The 7,500-nt window shown below is 43.5% G+C and overlaps 1 protein-coding gene across 1 annotated transcript in view; it reads left to right on the top strand.

Annotated features, from left to right (window-relative positions):
* The window catches only part of LOC113803537 (adenylate cyclase type 8-like), a gene marked incomplete in the record, with an annotated part of 337,324 nt that overhangs the window by 310,389 nt on the left and 19,435 nt on the right, over positions 1–7,500 (top strand).

The raw sequence follows: 7,500 nt of genomic DNA, 5'->3' as shown, positions 1-7,500 counted from the left end.
ATACATATATGTTCATATATGTATATATATATATATATATATATATATATATATATATATTTGCATATATATGTATATATACATATATATTCATATATGTATATATATACATATATATATATATATATATATATATATATAGAGAGAGAGAGAGAGAGAGAGAGAGAGAGAAAGTAGATAAGCTGAAAAAATGAAGAGGACAAAGGAAGAAACAGAAGTGGACGGAGCGGAGGAAGAGGAACAAATAAGGAAAACAGAAAAAAATAAATAATGAAGAAAGAAAAGAAGAAAACACCAAAACGAAGCAAGAAAAAAAAATAAGAAAAAAGATAATCACAATAAAAAAAAACCCTCCCCCCTCCCCCCCCCAAAAAAAAAAAAAATTACATGCAAGGGCAGCACAGACGTCTAGCAAAAGGTCGAGGCAGGCAGACGCTGGGTCCAATCATGCAGATTACAGAGTGCAGCTGCGGGTCGGTCAGGGCAGTGGGGGGTCGGGGGTCGGGAGTCGGGTGGGGGAAGTCGGGGGTCGGGTTGGGGGGGGGGAGGGGGAGGGGGAGAAAAGTGCGTCTTTTGTTTCAGTCGATCCAATAATAATTTTGGTTTTCTTGGGGGGTACGCAGACTTTCTCGCCTCCATTGGCTGAGTGGGGGAGAGACGGGTGGGGGTGCGTAAGGGAGACGGAGGGAGGGAGGGAGGCAGAGAGGGTGGGGGTGATGAGGGTGATGGGGAGGGGTGAGGGAATGGGTGTGGGTTAGGGGGAGAGAGGGTGATGTAGATGAGGGTATAGGTAAGGATGACACGGTGAGAGAAAGAGAGAGAAGAGAAAGACAAAGAGAGAGAAAGAGAAAGACAAAGACCAAGGCAAAGAGAGAGAAAGAGAAAGACAAAGACCAAGAAAGAGAAAGACAGACAAAAAGACAGAAAAAAAAGCTACAAAGAAAAACACAGCGAAAATACCCCCAACCTCAACCCCCTCCATATCTACCCTAGATATTGATCAAGGCCCTTCAGACCATCGCGACCAAGCCAAAGATGACTCCAGATTCCCCCAAGAAGAATAAATCGCGGCAATTTCGCGGGATGAGAAAAAAACCGCCATTTTTTTTTCCCGCGCAAAATCTCTCGAACTTCACCTGGAAATATGTGACGAATCTGCAACACGAAGAGGAGCCACGTCATTGATATCAAATGATGAGTGATGAGTGATGGTGATGAGTGTGGGTAGTGAGGGTGATTTTCGTTTCTCTAATTGTGGTGAAGGTGATGGTGATGAGTGTGGGTAGTGGTGTTTTTTTTTTTTTTTTTTTTTTCGTTTGGGATGGTGTGGTGAAGATGGTGGTGATGAGTGTGGGTAGTGAGGGTGATTTTCGTTTCTCTAATTGTGGTGAAGATGGTGGTGATGAGTGTGGGTAGTGAGGGTGATTTTCGTTTCTCTAATCGTGGTGAAGGTGGTGGTGATGAGTGTGGGTAGTGGGGGTGATTTTCGTTTCTCTAATTGTGGTGATAGTGATGGTGATGAGTGTGGGTTGTGATGGTGATTCCATTTCTCTAATTATGGTAGTGATGGTGATTTTCATTTCTCTAATTGTGGTGAAGGGGATGAGTGTGGGTAATAGTGGTGATTTTCGTTTCTCTAATTGTGGTGAAGGTGATGGTGATGAGTGTGGGTAGTGAGGGTGATTTTCGTTTCTCTAATAGTGGTGGTGATGGTGATGAGTGGGCAGTGATGGTGATTTTCATTTCTCTGATAGTGGTGATGGTGATGGTGATGAGTGTGGGTAGTGAGGGTGATTTTCGTTTTTCTAATTGTGGTGATGGTGATGGTGATGAGTGTGGATAATAGTGGTGATTCTCATTTCTCTAATTATGGTGAAGGTGGTTGTGATGAATGTGAGTAATGATGGTGATTTTCATTTCTCTGATAGTGGTGATGGTGATGAGTGTGGGTAGTGAGGGTGATTTTCGTTTCTCTAATTATGGTGAAGGTTATGGTGATGAGTGTGGGCAGTGATGGTGATTTTCATTTCTCTAATAGTGGTGATGGTGATGGTGATGAGTGTGGTTAGTGATGGTGATTTTCGTTTCCCTAATTATGGTGAAGATGGTGATGATGAGTGGTGAACGGAAGTGATGATGAGAACGGTAGGTGAATGGCAGGAATTAGAATATGATGATAATACTGCAAGTTAACGATGTTTATGATAACCGTTTTGACGAAGCGGTGAATATAAAATTGATAATGATAACGATAATAACAGGAAAAAAAAATTAACTGAACCCTATAACCCTTTGAATAGAATTTCATCATTGTTAAAGATCATTAAAGTTTTCTTAATTTTCCTCTTAAGTCTCCCCGAGTGTTCAACATGGCCATTGACTTGACAGAAAACTGGAACAAAAACTTGTACCACTAAATCGAGAGTATGATCTAAAGAGCGACATTTATTGCATCCACTTGGAATACCTTATGTGTTGTAAAACCTCGGGTAGCAATTGCTTTGTCTTGTTACCCCTCGCCACCCCTCTCCCCTCGTCAGCGATCAGCTATTTGTCTGTCTATTTTTTCTGTTTGTCTGTTTGTTTGTATGTTTCTCTGTCTCTGTCTCTCTCTGTCTCTGTCTCTCTGTCTCTGTCTCTGTCTCTCTCTCTCTCTCTCTCTCTCTCTGTGTGTGTGTGTGTGTGTGTGTGTGTGTGTGTGTGTGTATGTGTGTGTATGTGTGTGTGTGTGTGATTCGCTCTCTCTCTCTCTCTCTCTCTCTCTCTCTCTCTCTCTCTCTCTCTCTCTCTCTCTCTCTCTCTCTCTCTCTCTCTCTCTCTCTCTCTCTCTCCCTCTCTCGCTTCCCCTTTCCCTTCTTAATGAGAGGTAAATATGTGTTACATTATTGATTTGCTGTTTTTTTCGTCCTTGTGCGAGAGATAAGAAATTTTGCCGCGTCATGTGCGATTAACTTCCAGAAACATTCAGGATCGAGTTATTACAATCATTATTATTCCCCAGACTGCTTCACATAAAACTAATATTCCACGAAGACGTATCAAAGTTTATCAAAGTTATCGAAATGGAACAAGGCACAGAAAGAGAGAAAGATAAAAAAAAAAGAAAGAGAAAAGAACGTAGGGGCAATAGATAGCGACAAATGTCCGAGGAAAAATTGGAAGTAATAAGCATATTTTGTACCAAGCTTCGAGACGAGGCCGAGATACTGTCAAACGAATGGGACAAGGGAGCATCGGAGGCCACGCCCCTCTCCGTGACGTAGACCTCTGACGTCACAAGGGGGAGGGGGGTGGGGAGGGGAGGGGATTTTCACCATACGTTATCCAGACTTTAATTCACGTCTATTACGGTTCGGTTGCTGAGTCAGAAGTGCGTTTTGGTGGAAGTGCTCGCGGGTGTTTGATGTCCCCCGTCCCCCTCCCCTCCCCCACCCGCTCAAAAAAAGCGATTTTCCGTTCTTGTCTTGAAGGAGAGAGAGGGGGGAGGGGATAGGGAAAGGGAGAGGAAGGGAGGTAGGGAGAGGGAAGGAGGAAGGGAGAGAGGGAGAGGCAGAGAGTAGGAGAGGGAAGGAGGAAGGGAGAGAGGGAGAGGGAAGGAGGAAGGGAGGGGAGAGGAAGAGAGAGAGAGAGAGAGGAAGAGAGTGGGGGAGGAAGAGGAAAAGAGTGGGAGAGGAAGAGAGAGAAGAGGAGTGGGGAGAAGAAGAGGGAAGAAGAGAGGAGAGAGGAAGAGAGAAATAGAAGGAGGGAGCGACTCAGGGGAAAGATATTAGAAGGGAAGGAGGGAGGGAAGGAAAAGAGCAAGGAAAGAGGGAAGGAAGGTAGGATACAGGGGAGGGAGGAAGAAGTGGGGTATGACTGCAGAACGAGACAAAAAAGACGAAAAGGGAAAGAATAAAAAAGCATGACACAAGTACATAAAAAAGGAAATAAATGATAGATAAAAATGGCAGAGAGATAGAAAAAGAGAAGGAAATAAAAGAAACGATGTAACAAAAATAAAGGAAATAAATAAAAGCCGATATAAAAACTGGAGTGCAATCGAAAAAAGTGAAACATAGAAAGAAAAAATGAACAATAGAAAAAATAAAAGCAAAAAAAAAAAAAAAAAAAAGAAGAGAAATGAATAACAGAATTAAGAAAAAAAAATAAAAGCAAAAAAAAAAAATAAAAACAAAAATAGAAAAGGAAATGAATAACATAATTAAGAAAGAAAAAAAAAAAAACAGATTACGAGCTACTTATCTCACCACCGTACAAAATCGTATAAAAAATGAGCTTTTGCGAGATTAGTATCTTCGCAGTCCGCTCCGTCCACAGTAAGAGGCGGGGGGGGGGGGGGCTAATGTGTGCTCCAAATGTAAACGCAAACGGGATAGATTCATTTTTTCTCTACGAAGAGAAGGGAGGAGGGTGAGGGAGAAGGAGGAAGGGAGAGAGGGGAGAGAGAGGGAGAGGAGGGAGAGAGGGAGAGAGGGGGGAGAGGGAGAGAGGGGGAATGGGAGGGGAGAGGGAGGGGGAGGGGGAGAGAGAGGGAGAGGGAGAGAGAGAGGGAGAGAGAGAGAGAGAGAGGGAGAGAGAAAGAGAGAGGGAGAGAGAAAGAGAGAGAGGAGGGAGAGTAAGAGAGGGAGGGAGGGAGGGAGGGAGAGAGAGAGAGAGAGAGAGAGAGAGAGGGAGGGAGGGAGGGAGGGAGGGAGGGAGGGAGGGAGGGAGGGAGGGAGGGAGGGAGGGAGGGAGAGGGAGAGAGAGAGAGAGAGAGAGAGAGAGAGAGAGAGAGAGAGAGAGAGAGAGAGAGAGAGAGAGAGAGGGAGGGAGGGAGGGAGGGAGGGAGGGAGGGAGGGAGGAGAGGGAGGGAGAGAGAGGAGAGAGAGGAGAGAGGAGAGAGAGAGAGAGAGAGAGAGAGAGAGAGAGAGAGAGAGAGAGAGAGAGAGAGAGAGAGAGAGAGAGAGAGGGATGGAGGGAGAGGAAAGTCGAAAGGGAGGGAACCGGGAAACGATGGAGAGCGGTTTAAAGAGAAAGGGGATGACAGAAAGAGAGAGAGAGAGATGGAAAATGGAGATAAGAAGAGAGGGTGAGGCTGAGATAAAGAGAAATATACAGACAGGCAGATAAACATACAGGCAGACAGTCAGACATATAGACAGATAAACAGACAGACAGACATGATAAACGTACATACAGACAGGCAGACAGACAAAAAGATAGCCATACATCAGACAGGCAGACATATATATGCACAGATAGATAGCCAGCCAACCAGATTAACAGACATACATGCATACAGACAGAGACAGACAAGCAGGCAGACATAGATAGATAGAGACAGACAGATAAACAGGCCGACAGATAGACAGACAGATAAACAGGCCGACAGATAGACAGACAGAGACATGCAGACATTAGACAGAGAGGAAGTATGTGAAAAGATGACGAAGGATAGAAAATTTATCAGGAAATAATATATAAAAAAATAACTTGAATACTTTAAATTGAAAAAGAAAGAAAGAAAGAAAAAAACAATAAACTCGTGAAGAAAAGAATAAGATAAAGAAAGAAGAGACAGGCGGAAAGAGAGAAGAGCGAGAAAAAGAAATACCCCAGCGGGAGGAAGGAAGAGGGGAGAAAGGGGGAAGGGGAAGGGGGGAGAAAGGGGGAAGGGGGGAGAGAAAGGGGGAAGGGGAGGGGGGAGGGGGTAAAGGGACCCTATCACCATTACGGCAGACTTAATGTCAATGTCGTTGTGCAGATAGTCGGAGGTGCCTATTAGGTCGATGTTCGCGCTTACTTGCCCGGGATTCTGGACCTTATCGACGGCATTATCAGGCTCGTTAGCTTTACTTATCACCTTTGCGATGTCGGGAAAAGCGATCGTTGGCCGACGTCAGCCGCGGGTATGAGCGATATTAGGTCACGGTGAAATAAGGTCAGACAGGCGTGCGAAAGGTCACGATTGTTAAGGGAAGTTGTTGCTGTGTAAGGTCAGTGATTGTTGTTATTGTTGTGTAAGGTCAATTGTTTTTAGCTAGGTCAGCCTTTACTGTGGAAGATCAATCTCGGTTGTGTGAGGTCACGGTTGTTTAAGTAGTTAAGTGACTTATATCATCTCCATTTGGATTTCTCGTTGCCCGCATATCTCATCTCTCATCGCCATCTCCAACATTTTCTTCTCTCATTTGTAACATTTTATCTCGTTTCCCATAATCCTCTGTCATTTCTCACATTTCTTTCCCCCAGGCTTTTATTTCTCATCTCCAACATATCCGTCTTTCATCTCTTATTTTCTACACTTCTACGCTCTCATGTCTTATGTTTTGTTTCTCATCTTCTACACTTCTGTTTCCCATTTCCTATTTTTATTTATCTTTTCCCACGTCTGTATCTCTCATTTCCCAGAATCTTGTCTCTGAGCTTCTACATTTTCTCGTTATCTCCCACATTATATTTTATCTTTCACGTTTCTTCTTCTCAATTCTGTATTACTGTTTCTCATCTCAGGTTTTTCTACATATTATCTCCCCCATTTCTATCTCTTATCTTCCACATCCCGTCATCTCGTCTCCTTTATTCTTCCTAATCTCCCACATATTTATTTCGTATTTTCTACTTATCTCCCGCATTTCTGCCTCTCAGCTCATACATTTCTATATCTTATCTCCCACATTTCTACATCTCATCTCCCAGATTTCCATTTCTCAATTCTCATATTTCTCTCCCTCTTCTCCCACACCGCTATCTCATCTCCATCTCTCATCTCTCATTTGCTTACTTGCTTCGCTTGCCTCGCGACTCTCTCTCCTCCCCAGTTCCTATTTCCTCATTGCCTCCATTACTGATATTACTTCCTCTCCTTTTGCTTCCACTTCCACCTTTTTACTCCAAGTTCTTCTAACTTCTCGTATTTTTCTTCTCTTTGTTGTGTTTCCATCTGTATCTTTTTTTTCTTCCTTCTCTCTCCTTTCTCCCTCGTTCTGGTTTATCTGTTCTACTGCTATATCCATTTTCCGTTTTCTCCTCCCCATATTCACATTTAAATCAGTTATTCCTTATTGTCCTCCTTTCCCATCTCGTTTCCTATTTATCGATCCTTCCCTTCTTTCCTTCCTTTCTTTATCCGCACTTCCTCCATGTCTCTTCCTTCCTCCATCCATCCTCCCCTTCCTTCATTCCCCCCCATTCTTCACATTTTCATTCCCGTTCCTCGTTTCTCCCCTTCTATTTCATTTCCTTTCTTAACTTCCATATTTCCGTTTTCTCCCAAAACTCTCTCAACTCGTTCTTCACCTTTCTGTTAGCTCCTTTCTCTTCCATCTTCTTTTTTCCTAATAATTTCATGCTTTTAACACCTATATTCTGCTAACTAGCCCCTAATTTCTTCCTTTTCCCTCTTTCATCACTTTTCCCCTCTTTCTTTCTATATTTTCTAGCCTCCTCCATCTCTCCATCCAGAAACACCAAATCCCCTCTCCTTCCTTTCTTCCCCCTATCCTTGCCTACCCCATCCAG

The sequence above is a fragment of the Penaeus vannamei genome, chromosome 14, assembly GCF_042767895.1.
Source record: "Penaeus vannamei isolate JL-2024 chromosome 14, ASM4276789v1, whole genome shotgun sequence".
Lineage (NCBI taxonomy): Eukaryota > Metazoa > Arthropoda > Malacostraca > Decapoda > Penaeidae > Penaeus > Penaeus vannamei.
The sequence above is the reverse complement of the archived record's forward strand: the minus strand, read 5'-3'. Positions and strand labels throughout refer to the sequence as shown.